At 34.1% G+C, this 14,109-nt stretch overlaps 3 pseudogenes; all 3 read right to left on the minus strand.

The window, feature by feature from the left end:
* Nucleotides 1-3,302: 3,302 nt before the first annotated feature.
* LOC146994868 (ATP-dependent RNA helicase DDX19A pseudogene) lies at nt 3,303-4,367 on the minus strand (annotated as a pseudogene).
* Nucleotides 4,368-6,880: 2,513 nt separating this feature from the next.
* LOC146994869 (DEAD-box helicase Dbp80-like) lies at nt 6,881-11,276 on the minus strand (annotated as a pseudogene).
* A 434-nt stretch (nt 11,277-11,710) lies between these two features.
* Nucleotides 11,711-12,773, minus strand: LOC146994870 (DEAD-box helicase Dbp80 pseudogene; annotated as a pseudogene).
* Nucleotides 12,774-14,109: the final 1,336 nt, after the last annotated feature.

Genomic DNA, 14,109 nt, shown 5'->3' on the forward strand with positions numbered 1-14,109 from the left:
AATTAAGTACATAGCATTATTAACATTATTATTGCCCATATCATTATTAACAAAGTGCCACATATGAGACTGACCACCGATACCCACTGAATGAAATGCTGCTTCCAAAATTTTAACTTTCAGAAACTATAAATATTTCATAGCAAAATCAACTAACAATAATTGTATTCGTAACATTAATGACATCCCTACTAACAACGGGACTCAGCCCCTGCCACTCTTCCAGCCCTTCAATGGATTTAAATAAGCAATCTTGCTGGTTTTTCAATCTGGCTGAGGATTTGTAGTGTAACGTTAATAGGAACAGAATTTTAAAAAATCATTCTTTGGAGAATTCCTAAAATACTTAGCTTTGGAACTTAGTTGTCTAGTAAACCTAAGAATGGCTAAGACTGGGGCAGGTTCACACTATTGGAGAAAACCTCACATTACCAGCAGCTAAAGATATCGTTTTAAAATTATTAAACGAAAAAGGAGCTAATGAAATTAATAATAACACGTTATCAAATGATCTAGTAAAGTTGATGAATTCATGAAATGGCAAATTCATACCAAAGACACTTGTTCAGAAAGTAAAACACAGCAAGTATTTCGCATTACAGTTGGATGAAAATACTGATATAACGTACTCTGTTCAATTATTAGCTTAAATACGTTTCGAAGAAGATAAATGAATTGCCGAAGAGTATTTATTTTGAGAATATCTTCATTACAGAGCAACTGTAAATGATATTTTCAAAATACAGTACAAAGTCTTTAATTTAGACATCCATAATCCAGAATGATCTTAATACTCAAAGCTGCAAACTTCCTGTGCATGCCTAAATGCATTATGCGTAAACGTATAATGCATTTACGAATGCGCTTAATACATTTACACATGCACGTTTAATGTATAACGGACGGTATAAGCTAGGCTAAAATTATCTAATTATCTATTTCAGGTAATGTTGCAGATTGTGTTGTTCCTTAATCTTCAAATTGATCCAGCTTATTATTTTTTTGCAGACTTTTAGAGCAATTTATAAAAGTAAGCTTGAACTTTCGATTATCTCAAAAAGAGTTTCTGATTCTGGAGCTGCCAAAGGATCTACAAAGTGAAAGCATGTTTCGATGTCCATCAAACAAAAATTGGAATTGCTGCAAAACATGGATAAAGGCATATCCTTTGTTTTCTCTAACCATTCCGAAATCTGTTTATCAATTTCACGCTGCTCTGCGGGGAGGAAACGTTGCTTTTTGCAAATTTTGATACCCTTTAGATCATAATTGTTCTTTATTTCATAAATTACGGTTTCATATTTTTAATTTTGGAATTTCTGCATGCCATCTTACGAGATTTAAACTGATGATCTATAATCCGGAAAAATCGATAATCCGGAATCGCCGAAGTCCCGACGAGTCCGGATTAACGACTTTTGACTGTATATATTTTTTGTGTTCTTCGCAACATAGTGGTAACCTCAAACAGGACCGGGTGCTATGAATTGGAATTTTCCGATTGAACTTTTAATTTTGACCTTTTTGAATATACTTTGAAGATGGATTTGATCGCTTTAAAGGCTCAAAGAATGTCCCAATTTTGAGAGGTGTGGTCTTCAGGAATTAGTCCCTCTGAACCCCGCCATGTTTCTTATCGAGAACAGAAATTCCAATGTTGAAGATCTTGATGAATTAAATTCGTCAAGTCTTAATAAGAGATTAAAGTATAGAACTAAATGGTTAAATGATCTGAGACAACGATTTAGAAAAGAATACCTTAGTCAACTGATTCAAAAGCATAATGAAAATTGATCTTGGGAACCTGTAGTAGGAGAAAAAGTACTGATGGAGGATGATAACAGAAAACGTTTATTTTGGTCCTTAGCCCGAATTACAGAATTGACCCCTGGACGTGATGGAAAGATTTGTACGGTTAAATTTAAGACCCGGCATGGAACAGCTGTACGACCAATACAATGCATCTTTCCTCTGGAGATACAGGCCAATCATAGAAACATAATTCCTGATAAAAAAACTGGGTGCAGAGGAATCTAATTCTAGTGCTGGATGTATGTTAAAAAGGGGAATTGCACCTGATAAAATGGTGATGCAACAATATTCCTCCTCTGGACGACATGTGAAAGCTCCAAAAAAAACTTGATCTTTTAAGTAATGTTTGTTATGAGCTTGAAACTTAACCTGAGTCTCAAAGGGAGGGGGGGATGTTGTGAAATGGACTGAAGTAATAAATGGTGCGAAGCGCTGCTGTTTGTGAAGTCAGCCTGCGTGCTGAGTTTTTCGAATGTTTTGCTTTTAGACAGAACGAAAGCTGATCTCGGAAGAGTGAGAATGTTGTGATGAAAGAAAAAAAGAATGGCTTATAACCCCTTCGAGCCGGGTAGCGAAAACGCGCGCTTATCGCTGAGGCCGGCAGTTTCTTACGAGAGCGTCTCTCCAGGGACGGGGGCTTGTTTGCTACTAAGCCTAAATCCATGAAATTTCCGAAGTATCAACGCATTGTTTAAAAATGCTCTATAGAGTATTTAAACGGCTTATGCTTTATAGATACTTTTTTTTATATGCATATTTTAATTACCTTATTTCTTGTTTAAATGCATATTTTACACATTTTATTTTAATTACTCACCATTTTATGAATTTTAACATTATACATCTGAAAACTAAATATATTACTTAAAATTCTCTTTTCGTATGAAAAATTTGAAAACAGGGATCTACACACAGTCCTACATTACATTCCTTGCACTTCACACTGACAAAGATATCTGGAGAATACATCACTCCAGACACTTTATCAAACATTCAATATCTGAGTCACTTCCACAGCATCTGCCATTCATGCTGCCAGAGGCATTTACTTTGGACATTACTCGGTGGTCCTAACTACATAAATTACAATATTGAATCAAGTTATCATATATATTTGTCCATTTATATTTTGTGATTAAAATTAACTTTAAAAAATTTCTATCGCAATAACTTGCAAATATTTTTATTGGGAAATATAATGACAAAAATCCAAGAAATGACTAACCATACACAGAATAATTAAACAACATATATATCAATAATTAATTTCTCTTTTTCTTTAAATTCAGAAATTTCCAAAATTTAGAAAATTACTCATTTGAATGATGTGAATATTAATACCATGTTTGATTAAAGGTAAATTAATATTTTTATTCTTTGAAAAACAAAAACTGCTTTCATAAATAAATTTTACTTTTATAATTATAGAGCATCTTACCAAGAATTGTTACTTACTTTTTCTTTTCCTTCTCTAAATCTATTGAGAATGGCTATTCAACTAACCAAGATGCAGTCTTCCTGGTATGGCAAAATATAATAGCCTGTCCTATTGACACAGTACCATATATATGTTACACAAAGCTTGAAATTTCTTTATCTCTGCATACTATGTTATACTGATCTATATTATCCAAACTGTCTTCTTCCCTTTTCAGTTTAATTATAATTAGGATCAGAAAAAATCAATTCTGCAAATTCCATGACTTCTTCAGAACAAGTAGCTGAGAACAGCAGCATCTAACAGTCTTTCGGTAGCTGCTTATGAATGCGAATAGACTGGTCTTGATATCCTTGAGTCGACATCATAACATCTGCTTCATCTAAAACAAATACTTTTATTTTCCTGAGATCAAAAAACTTATAGCGCATTGCCCAATCATAAACTTTACCAGGAGTTCCAATCATAAAATGAGCAGTAATTTTTTCTCCTCTTTAAAAAACCTCACCTCTAACAGCAAAACAAAATTCAATGTTAGGACAAAATTTTGCCATTTGTTTTGTCACTTTTCCTGTCTGCATGGCTAACTCATATGTTGGGGACAAAATAAGCACGTGAGGATATTTCAAATTTGTGTCCACTCTGCTCAAACTTGCCAAAAGAAAAGCAGCAGTTTTAAGCGTACCACTCTGAGACTGATATTTTGTGGAGGATCTGAAATAAGAGTAGGAAGAGCAGTCTCTTGTATTTTTGAAGGTGAATTAAATCCAATACCACACACACCTTTAAGAAGTTCAGGTCGCAGATTCAATTCTTCAAAATATTTCACAGAATAGAGAGATGAATTAGGATTTCTCTGGATATCTATATCATGAGAAACTTCAATTAAATGAGATATTACAAGTTTTTTCATCACAGATATCTCAGCATGATTTAATTCAGGTTCATCATCTTTTTCATCATAGTCTTTTGATGCTTCATCAGGAATCTTTGGAGGAGGTATTCGAGGTGGCACAGGTGGTGGAATAGGATCGTCCGAATTTAAATTGTCAATTAATTTCGAAGTTCCTTTCTCTTGTATATCAGCAGAAAGACTCCAATCATCAACATCTGCCATGATAAAGCCTATCGAAAATGTAAATGTCAAAATATAGATTTCTGTAAATTCTAACATATGCAAAGAGAAAGACATACTTAGAAAAACTGAAATCATAACAAATATAATGCATGTGCCTCCATATAATTAAAATGTATGAACATCATAAAAAGCAGTTATTTTACTTATGTCACATTACTTTAAAGTTATAACTCTATTGCTGCAAAAAAAAAAAAAAAAAAAAACGATTATTATGCCTTTTATTAAATGGTATTCAAATCTATGTCCAAAAACTCATGAATATACAAGTTACCTACTAACTAAATGTAGAAAATGGTTCCCAGTGGAGAAATAGTATCTATTTCAATTTGGAACCATCTTGTTTAGTTACCATCTAGACTTTGGTTTATAAACATGACAGACTAAATAATCATATTTTGTGAAGTTTTTACATCAAGAATATGTTCGTATCAACAGAGCCAGGTTGAAGAAAGGCCAGCACCTGGGTTGTCATGTAGCATGTGATCTAATCACTTAGCTATTTATTTTTAGAGGGTGACCCTAAAATTTGCTGTCTTCTCACCTTTATTTTATTGCATGCTCAAATTTAAAAAGAGTTTTTTAGTCTAAGAAATAAATAACAAACTAAAAGCAGTAGATCTATATGATTACCGGAACCTGTACATTCTCGCAAGTATACTTCCAACCTGGCTTTCTGTCCCAATTTTGAGAGGTGTGGTCTGCAAGAATTAGTCCCTCTGAAACCCGCCATGTTTCTTATCGAGAAAAGAAATTCCAATGTTGAAGATCTTGATGAATTAAATTCGTCAAGTCTTAATAAGAGATTAAAGTATAGAACTAAATTGTTAAATGATCTGAGACAACGATTTAGAAAAGAATACCTTAGTCAACTGGTTGAAACATAATGAAAAATGAACTCGGGATCCTGTAGTATGAGAAAAAGTACTGATGGAGGATGATAACAGAAAACATTTATTTTGGTCCTTAGCCCGAATTACAGAATTGATCCCTGGATGTGATTGAGAGATTTGTACGGTTAAACTTAAGAGCCGGCATGGAACAGTTGTACGACCAATACAATGCATATTTCCTCTGGAGATACAGGCCAATGATAGAAACATAATTCCTGATAAGAAACTGGGTGCAGAGGAATCTAATTCTAGTGCTGGATGTATGTTAAAAAGGGGAATTGCACCTGATAAAATGGTGATGAAACAATATTCCTCCTCTGGACGACTTGTGAAAGTTCCAAAAAAAAAACTTGATCTTTTAAATAATGTTTGTTATGGAGCTTGAGACTCAACCTGAGTCTCAAAGGGGGAGGGAGTATGTTGTGAAATGAACTGAAGTAATAACTGGCGCAAGGCGCTGCTGTTTGTGACGTCAGCCTGCGTGCTGAGTTTTTTGAATGTTTTGCTTGTAGACAGAACGAAAGCTGATCTCGGAAGAGTGAGAATGTTGTGATGAAAATAAAGAATGGCTTATTAAGAATTTTTTGTCTTTATTCATAATGCACCCAGCCTCGGGTAGAGGCAGCCCGCAACTGAACAAACTGTTTTGAATATATTTGATTTATATATTTTATGTGTTCTTCGTTAACAGTAGCTCTAAATGGCACTTTAAACTAATTTGGTGTCCATCCTTCACAATCAAGTACATTCATGCAAGCTGACAATTAATATATGTAATCTTTCCATAAGATAACACAGCCACAATCGAAGATATGATTTTTGCCATCCCATGTCTCCTAAAATGCTACTGGTATAGCTGCATTGGCTCTGGCCTTGAATACAGCATGTCATACCATCAGAATTGCTTTCAAATAGTCTCACTGCAAGAACACTACTTCCAGGTAAGTCCTCACACTAAGTGCGAAAAACGTTTGAGATTACTACAAGTTCAATAACCGGATTCTCTAAAAAAACACCAAATGTCATGTTGCACAAAATGTGAGCAATTTTCACACTGCCAAAGATATCTGGAGAATATATCACTCCAGACACTTTATCAAACATTCAATATCTGAGTCACTTCTACAGCATCTGCCATTCATGCTGCCAGAGGCATTTACTTTGGACATTACTGGGTGGTCTTAACTACATAAATTACAATATTGAATCAAGTTATCATATATTTTTTGTCCATTTATATTTTGTGATTAAAATTAACTTTAAAAAATTTCTATCGCAATAACTTGCAAATATTTTTATTGGGAAATATAATGACAAAAATCCAAGAAATGACTAACCATACACAGAATAATTAAACAACATATATATCAATAATTCATTTCTCTTTTTCTTTAAATTCAGAAATTTCAAAAATTTAGAAAATTACTCATTTGAATGATGCGAATATTAATACCATGTTTGATTAAAGGTAAATTCATATTTTTATTCTCTGAAAAGCAAAAACTGCTTTCATAAATAAATTTTACTTTTATAATTATAGAGCATCTTACCAAGAATTGTTACTTACTTGTTCTTTTCCTTCTCTAAATCTATTGAGAATGGCTATTCAACTAACCAAGATGCAGTCTTCCTGGTATGGCAAAATATAATAGCCTGTCCTATTGACACAGTACCATATATATGTTACACAAAGCTTGATATTTCTTTATCTCTGCATACTATGTAATACTGATCTATATTATCCAAACTGTCTTCTTCCTTTTTCAGTTTAATTATAATAGGATCAGAAAAAATCAATTCTGCAAATTCCATGACTTCTTCAGAACAAGTAGCTGAGAACAGCAGCATCTGACAGTCTTTCAGTAGCTGCTTATGAATGCGAATAGACTGGTCTTGATATCCTTGAGTCGAGATCATAACATCTGCTTCATCTAAAACAAATACTTTTATTTTCCTGAGATCAAAAAACTTATAGCGCATTGCCCAATCATAAACTTTACCAGGAGTTCCAATCATAAAATGAGCAGTAATTTTTTCTCCTCTTTGCAAAACCTCACCTCTAACAGCAAAACAAAATTCAATGTTAAGACAAAATTTTGCCATTTGTTTTGTCATTTTTGCTGTCTGCATGGCTAACTCATATGTTGGGGACAAAATAAGCACGTGAGGATATTTCAAATTTGTGTCCACTCTGCTCAAACTTCCCTAAAGAAAAGCAGCAGTTTTCAGGGTACCACTCTGAGACTGAGCAATCATCTTTTGTGGAGGATCTGCAATAAGAGTAGGAAGAGCAATCTCTTGTATTTTTGAGGGTGAATTAAATCCCATACCACACACACCTTTAAGAAGTTCAGGTTGCAAATTCAATTCTTCAAAACATTTCACAGAATAAAGAGGTGAATTCGGGTTTGTCTGGATATCTATATCATGAGAAACTTCAATTAAATGAGATCTTATAAGTTTTTTCATCAGAGATATCTCAGCAGGATTTAATTCAAGTCATCATCTTCTTCATCATCGTCTTTCGATGCTTCATCAGGAATCTTTGGATGAGGTATTGGAGGTGACACGGGTGGTGGAATAGGATCGTCCAAATTTAAATTGTCAACTAATTTTGAAATTCCTTTCTCTTGTATATCAGAAGAAAGACCCCAATCATCAACATCTGCCTTCATAAAGCCTATCAAAAATGTAAATTTCAAAATTTAGATTTCTGTAAATTCTAACATATGCAAAGACAAAGACATACTTAGAAAAACTGAAATCATAACAAATATAATGAAATTTAGATTTCTGTAAATTCTAACATATGCAAAGACAAAGACATACTTAGAAAAACTGAAATCATAACAAATATAATGCCTGTGTCCCAAATAATTAAAATGTATGAAGATCATAAAAAGTAGTTATTTTACTTATGTCACATTACTTTAAAGTGATAACTCTATTGCTGCACGAAAAAGTCTCATTGTACTCATTGTACTCATAGTGTAGTCATTGTACGACCAATACAATGCATCTTTCCTCTGGAGATACAGGCCAATGATAGAAACATGATTCCTGATAAGAAACTGGGTGCAGAGGAATCTAATTCTAGTGCTGGATGTATGTTAAAAAGGGGAACTGCACCTGATAAAATGGTGATGCAACAATATTCCTCCTCTGGACGACATGTGAAAGCTCCAAAAAAAACTTGATCTTTTAAGTAATGTTTGTTATGAGCTTGAAACTTAACCTGAGTCTCAAAGGGGGGGGAGGATATTGTGAAATGGACTGAAGTAAAAAATGGTGCGAAGCGCTGCTGTTTCTGAAGTCAGCCTGCGTGCTGAGTTTTTCGAATGATTTGCTTGTAGACAGAACGAAAGCTGATCTCGGAAGAGAAAGACTGTTTTGATGAAAATAAAGAATGGCTTATTAAGAATTTTTTGTCTTTATTCATAACGCACCCAGCCTCGGGTAGAGGCAGCCCGCAACTGAATGAACTGTTTTGAATATATTTGATTGATACAGTCAAAAGTCGTTAATTCGAACACCCATAATTCGGAATGATCTATAATCCGGACATCAAAACTAAAAACTTTCTGCGCATGCGCCGCGTTGACACATGCGCAGAGGCGTTCACGCGTGCGCGTAAGACCTTTTACGACTGCACATATGAGTGTGCGCAAGTGCAGAATACGTTTTCGCGTGCGCATTTTATGTATAATGGGCGTATAAGCTAAATAATTATCTATTTCAGTTAATGTTGATGATTGCGTTGTTCCTTAATTTTCGAATTGCATCCGGCTTATTATTTTTTGCAGACTGTAAGAGCAATTTTATAAAAGTAAGCTTAAACTTTCGATTATATCAAATAGAATTTCCGATATATATTTGTTAATATGTAAAGGATCTAAAGTGAAAGTATGTTTTGAAATCCGAAATCTGTTTATCATTTTCATGCCCCCTGGCGCTGGCGCGTAATGAATTGGAAGTTGATTTGTCAGCACTATCCTTATCTTCAGCGCAGATGTTTTTATTTTATTTGGCTTATAATTCCTTACCAAATGTAGTATTTCATCTCGATATGCTCCGTCTTTGATATGATTTAAAACGTCTTTGATATGATTTAAAACAAGTCGCTTCCCATAGGGAAGAAAAGTGACAGAGGTTATTGAAAACAAAAAAAGTTCGATTGACAAATTAGTCGGTGTTCTTCACACAGCAATTATAGGACTTGAACGGCGGAACTTTGAAACTGAACAAGAAATTATGTCTGTTTAATAGAATTAAAGAGAAAGTATTATCACATGAAACGAAGCAAAACTTAAACAACTTACATTGAAAGAAATGTTTAATAAAGTAAACAAATAAATATTAAGCTTTTTCTTTTTGCAAATTTTGATACCCTTTATATCATAATTGTTCTTTATTTCATAAATTACGGTTTCATATTTTTAATTTTGGAATTTCTGCATGCCATCTTACGAGATTTAAACTGATGATCTATAATCCGGAAAAATCGATAATCCGGAATCGCCGAAGTCCCGACGAGTCCGGATTAACGACTTTTGACTGTATATATTTTTTGTGTTCTTCGCAACATAGTGGTAACCTCAAACAGGACCGGGTGCTATGAATTGGAATTTTCCGATTGAACTTTTGATTTTGACCTTTTTGAATATACTTTGAAGATGGATTTGATCGCTTTAAAGGCTCAAAGAATGTCCCAATTTTGAGAGGTGTGGTCTTCAGGAATTAGTCCCTCTGAACCCCGCCATGTTTCTTATCGAGAACAGAAATTCCAATGTTGAAGATCTTGATGAATTAAATTCGTCAAGTCTTAATAAGAGATTAAAGTATAGAACTAAATGGTTAAATGATCTGAGACAACGATTTAGAAAAGAATACCTTAGTCAACTGATTCAAAAGCATAATGAAAATTGATCTTGGGAACCTGTAGTAGGAGAAAAAGTACTGATGGAGGATGATAACAGAAAACGTTTATTTTGGTCCTTAGCCCGAATTACAGAATTGACCCCTGGACGTGATGGAAAGATTTGTACGGTTAAATTTAAGACCCGGCATGGAACAGCTGTACGACCAATACAATGCATCTTTCCTCTGGAGATACAGGCCAATCATAGAAACATAATTCCTGATAAAAAAACTGGGTGCAGAGGAATCTAATTCTAGTGCTGGATGTATGTTAAAAAGGGGAATTGCACCTGATAAAATGGTGATGCAACAATATTCCTCCTCTGGACGACATGTGAAAGCTCCAAAAAAAACTTGATCTTTTAAGTAATGTTTGTTATGAGCTTGAAACTTAACCTGAGTCTCAAAGGGAGGGGGGGATGTTGTGAAATGGACTGAAGTAATAAATGGTGCGAAGCGCTGCTGTTTGTGAAGTCAGCCTGCGTGCTGAGTTTTTCGAATGTTTTGCTTTTAGACAGAACGAAAGCTGATCTCGGAAGAGTGAGAATGTTGTGATGAAAGAAAAAAAGAATGGCTTATAACCCCTTCGAGCCGGGTAGCGAAAACGCGCGCTTATCGCTGAGGCCGGCAGTGTCTTACGCGAGCGTCTCTCCAGGGACGGGGGCTTGTTTGCTACTAAGCCTAAATCCATGAAATTTCCGAAGTATCAACGCATTGTTTAAAAATGCTCTATAGAGTATTTAAACGGCTTATGCTTTATAGATACTTTTATATGCATATTTTAATTACCTTATTTCTTGTTTAAATGCATATTTTACATATTTTATTTTAATTACTCACCATTTTATGAATTTTAACATTATACATCTGAAAACTAAATATATTACTTAAAATTCTCTTTTCGTATGAAAAATTTGAAAACAGGGATCTACACACAGTCCTACATTACATTCCTTGCACTTCACACTGACAAAGATATCTGGAGAATATATCACTCCAGACACTTTATCAAACATTCAATATCTGAGTCACTTCCACAGCATCTGCCATTCATGCTGCCAGAGGCATTTACTTTGGACATTACTGGGTAGTCTTAACTACATAAATTACAATATTGAATCAAGTTATCATATATTTTTTGTCCATTTATATTTTGTGATTAAAATTAACTTTAAAAAATTTCTATCGCAATAACTTGCAAATATTTTTATTGGGAAATATAATGACAAAAATCCAAGAAATGACTAACCATACACAGAATAATTAAACAACATATATATCAATAATTCATTTCTCTTTTTCTTTAAATTCAGAAATTTCCAAAATTTAGAAAACTACTCATTTGAATGATGCGAATATTAATACCATGTTTGATTAAAGGTAAATTCATACTTTTTATTCTCTGAAAAGCAAAAACTGCTTTCATAAATAAATTTTACTTTTATAATTATAGAGCATCTTACCAAGAATTGTTACTTACTTGTTCTTTTCCTTCTCTAAATCTATTGAGAATGGCTATTCAACTAACCAAGATGCAGTCTTCCTGGTATGGCAAAATATAATAGCCTGTCCTATTGACACAGTACCATATATATGTTACACAAAGCTTGATATTTCTTTATCTCTGCATACTATGTAATACTGATCTATATTATCCAAACTGTCTTCTTCCTTTTTCATTATAATAGGATCAGAAAAAATCAATTCTGCAAATTCCATGACTTCTTCAGAACAAGTAGCTGAGAACAGCAGCATCTGACAGTCTTTCAGTAGCTGCTTATGAATGCGAATAGACTGGTCTTGATATCCTTGAGTCGAGATCATAACATCTGCTTCATCTAAAACAAATACTTTTATTTTCCTGAGATCAAAAAACTTATAGCGCATTGCCCAATCATAAACTTTACCAGGAGTTCCAATCATAAAATGAGCAGTAATTTTTTCTCCTCTTTGCAAAACCTCACCTCTAACAGCAAAACAAAATTCAATGTTAAGACAAAATTTTGCCATTTGTTTTGTCATTTTTGCTGTCTGCATGGCTAACTCATATGTTGGGGACAAAATAAGCACGTGAGGATATTTCAAATTTGTGTCCACTCTGCTCAAACTTCCCTAAAGAAAAGCAGCAGTTTTCAGGGTACCACTCTGAGACTGAGCAATCATCTTTTGTGGAGGATCTGCAATAAGAGTAGGAAGAGCAATCTCTTGTATTTTTGAGGGTGAATTAAATCCCATACCACACACACCTTTAAGAAGTTCAGGTTGCAGATTCAATTCTTCAAAACATTTCACAGAATAAAGAGGTGAATTCGGATTTGTCTGGATATCTATATCATGAGAAACTTCAATTAAATGAGATCTTACAAGTTTTTTCATCAGAGATATCTCAGCAGGATTTAATTCAGGTCATCATCTTCTTCATCATCGTCTTTCGATGCTTCATCAGGAATCTTTGGATGAGGTATTGGAGGTGACACGGGTGGTGGAATAGGATCGTCCAAATTTAAATTGTCAACTAATTTTGAAATTCCTTTCTCTTGTATATCAGAAGAAAGACCCCAATCATCAACATCTGCCTTCATAAAGCCTATCAAAAATGTAAATTTCAAAATTTAGATTTCTGTAAATTCTAACATATGCAAAGACAAAGACATACTTAGAAAAACTGAAATCATAACAAATATAATGAAATTTAGATTTCTGTAAATTCTAACATATGCAAAGACAAAGACATACTTAGAAAAACTGAAATCATAACAAATATAATGCCTGTGTCCCAAATAATTAAAATGTATGAAGATCATAAAAAGTAGTTATTTTACTTATGTCACATTACTTTAAAGTTATAACTCTATTGCTGCACGAAAAAGTCTCATTGTACTCATTGTACTCATAGTGTAGTCATTGTACGACCAATACAATGCATCTTTCCTCTGGAGATACAGGCCAATGATAGAAACATGATTCCTGATAAGAAACTGGGTGCAGAGGAATCTAATTCTAGTGCTGGATGTATGTTAAAAAGGGGAACTGCACCTGATAAAATGGTGATGCAACAATATTCCTCCTCTGGACAACTTGTGAAAGCTCCAAAAAAAAAAAAAAAAAACTTGATCTTTTAAATAATGTTTGTTATGAGCTTGAGACTCAACCTGAGTCTCAAAGGGGGAGGGAGTATGTTGTGAAATGAACTGAAGTAATAACTGGCGCAAGGCGCTGCTGTTTGTGACGTCAGCCTGCGTGCTGAGTTTTTCGAATGTTTTGCTTGTAGACAGAATGAAAGCTGATCTCGGAAGAGTGAGAATGTTGTGATGAAAATAAAGAATGGCTTATTAAGAATTTTTTGTCTTTATTCATAATGCACCCAGCCTCGGGTAGAGGCAGCCCGCAACTGAACAAACTGTTTTGAATATATTTGATTTATATATTTTATGTGTTCTTCGTTAACAGTAGCTCTAAATGGCACTTTAAACTAATTTGGTGTCCATCCTTGACAGTCAAGTACATTCATGCAAGCTGACAATTAATATATGTAATCTTTCCATAAGATAACACAGCCACAATCGAAGATATGATTTTTGCCATCCCATGTCTCCTAAAATGCTACTGGTATAGCTGCATTGGCTCTGGCCTTGAATATAGCATGTCATACCATCTGAATTGCTTTCAAATAGTCTCCCTGCAAGAACACTACTTCCAGGTAAGTCCTCACACTAAGTGCGAAAAACGTTTGAGATTACTACAAGTTCAATAACCGGATTCTCTAAAAAAACACCAAATGTCATGTTGCACAAAATGTGAGCAATTTTCACACTGCCAAAGATATCTGGAGAATACATCACTCCAGACACTTTATCAAACATTCAATATCTGAGTCACTTCCACAGCATCTGCCATTCATGCTGCCAGAGGCA

The sequence above is a fragment of the Stegodyphus dumicola genome, chromosome 10, assembly GCF_044657685.1.
Source record: "Stegodyphus dumicola isolate Sdum_Otavi_A_Nest chromosome 10, ASM4465768v1".
NCBI classification, from domain to species: domain Eukaryota; kingdom Metazoa; phylum Arthropoda; class Arachnida; order Araneae; family Eresidae; genus Stegodyphus; species Stegodyphus dumicola.